Source organism: Dromiciops gliroides, chromosome 4 (genome assembly GCF_019393635.1).
Source record: "Dromiciops gliroides isolate mDroGli1 chromosome 4, mDroGli1.pri, whole genome shotgun sequence".
Taxonomy (NCBI): domain Eukaryota; kingdom Metazoa; phylum Chordata; class Mammalia; order Microbiotheria; family Microbiotheriidae; genus Dromiciops; species Dromiciops gliroides.
In genome coordinates, this window is record NC_057864.1 from 242,961,684 (window position 1) to 242,964,325 (window position 2,642).

Genomic DNA, 2,642 nt, shown 5'->3' on the forward strand with positions numbered 1-2,642 from the left:
CCACCCCCGGAACTGCTCCCGCCGCTGCCGGAGCCCGAGCCGGGCCCGGGCGGGGAGGGGCGGGGCGGCCCGCGGCGGCAGCCATGCTGGGGAGGTCGGCCGCCATGTTGGGGCGGTCCGGACTAGGCTCGGAAAGGGGCCGCCATGTTGAGAAGGTCTAGTCTAGGATGATTGGGCATTCGAGGAGCGTTTTCAATCTCCTTGGTGCCGACGGCGGCCATGTTGTGGAGGTCCGCGTCCCGGTACAAGAAGGAACTACCATGATGGGGAGGTCAGCGATGTTTTCCCTAGCTCAGATTTAGCACTGCGGTCGAGGAATTTAGGGCTGGACCAACCAGCTCTTTGTATGCTTGAGGGAATAGGCCCAGAGAGGTTAGGTGACTTGTCCAAGGCCACACAGGCAATAAGTGGCAGATTCCAGGTCCAGGACTGTCTTGGAAGCCACAGCTGTTCAGAATTGTGTCTTTGGGGGGATAGATTGCAAAATAGAACCCCCCCCCCTTTCTGGGGAGCCTGAGAAGGGATATGTCAGGTGGGGACCTTGGCTCATTTGTCCTTGCCCTCCTGACTCTTCTTGCTAAGGAATTCAGAATACCTGTAGGGGTACTCTGTGGCTCCCCAGCTTCAGCCTCCAAATGCAGCCACCATCCACCCATCTGTAAAGGGGGAAAATGGGGTAGGGTTTGGGTTAGGGGTTGGGGTTTTTAGGAATTCCTCTTTAAAGAATTACACCCTCTTGCGCACAAGAGTAGTTAGAATAAGGTGGTAGTTTATTTAGGGGCAAGGGAAGGGAAGGGTGGGGTGAGGGAAACCATGAAAGAAATCCTTGGACTTCTCATGGGGAGATAGGCACAAAGCATGTGGTTCAGAGGTACCAATCTCCTCCAACAGGAGAATGGCAGGTACTTTTATAGGACTGATGGGGGGGGGAGGGGTGACCATTGACTGTGGAAAGTTCCTTTAGTGAGGGAGGACCATCCCCCACTGGTGGTAGCTGGGGGAATTGGGTGAGGAGTGGAAGACCATCCCCCACTGGTAGTGACTAGAGGAATTGGGTGAGGGGTGGCTATGGATCCCTCTTCAGGACACAAAGGCCGCAGCCACACCCAAATTTATCTCCCCAGGGTAAGGGAGACCAGAATGAAGGGTGGGAATCCGAAGCTAGCACAGTCCGATTTGGTTCCACTTATCTTTCTAGGCGTTTTGTCTGTTCCTCTGGTTTAGTTTCTCAAGGAGAAAATTCCTTGATGTGCCCCAGAGAACTTCTGGGGTGCTCTGCACCCCATGACACAACCATCCAGTTAATCATCATTTGAGAAATATTTGTATGGATACAAAGATAAATCTACCTCTGAAGTCCTTTCACCATGGCATGGAGGTGATCCTGGGAGTAGGCTGTGTCAGCAGGGCTGGCAGTATGGCAGCTCTTGTCCAACTCGGCTTTGAGGGGACTTCAGGGGACATTCTACACTCACTAGCTTTGGAGAGGCTCAGTAGTGTCAGAGGAAGGGGTGTCTGTCTCCTGTGACTTACAACCAAAGATTTTGAGCATCTAGTAATATCTCTTCCTCTCACTGATTAACAAAAACAACAATAAGCAAGCAAAGAAAATTGACAACATCTTCAGATTCTATTACGTGACTTGCCCAAGGTCAATGAGTAAGTAGCAGAGCAAAGACCTAAACTAAGGTTTTCTGATTCTAAATCAAGGACTTGTCTCTTATACCAGCATAAAGATTATCTACTAAAAAGGCAATTGGAACAATACCCTTTCCCTCAGTTTCTTGGGTTTGAATCCTGACTCAGACACTAGCAGTATGACACCCCCCCCCCCTCCCAAAACCCACTATTTACCCTTTCTGGGCTTTTGTTCTCTCATCAATGAAACGAGGAGGTTGTACATTATAACCTCTACAATCTCTTTCAGCTCTACATCTGTGATCTATGACCTTTCTCTATAAAATGAGGGGTGAGGATTGAAATCCTGTCATCCAGCCCTCCTTCTCTTTTCCTCATCACCTTCTTCATTCCACTCATCTCCCTCTGTTCCCTACCCCCACCTCTTCCCCTTCCATCCCATTATATCCTCTCCTCCCTCCTCCTAGTCCCATCATGCAGTAGCATGGGCAGGGGACCTAGAGTAGATGCTTTATATTCCTGCTACTTTGTGTACCACAGGGGTACTCCAACACTGGTCACAATTGCAGAGAAAATTATAGTCTTAGGCTGGTCAGGCTTCTGTTGTTAGCTTCCAAATCTCTTCTGACTTAGCTGCTCCCATGTGGTGTGATTTCTCTCACCAAGTGTTGTTTTCCTTTTCTCCGCCTGTGTTTGTATGGAATGCCATGAATTTGATATAGTGATTGCCTAACACATATACCACATAATAGTATTTTATTTCTTTCCAAAGCACTGTTTGCATGACAAATGAGTTGGTAACATTTATGCAATTCCTTGAAGCTGTGCAGTTCAGTGTATAAAGAATGAGCTTTGGGGGCATCACACTAGCCCTGCGTATTATAAGGACATGAGACTGATGGCTTAAACAAACTTAATAAACAGCAATTGGCAGAATGATGGTATCTGTCATCAAATAAGCTTTCAGACTGCTTAAGTAAATAAATAAATAAACAGATACTGGG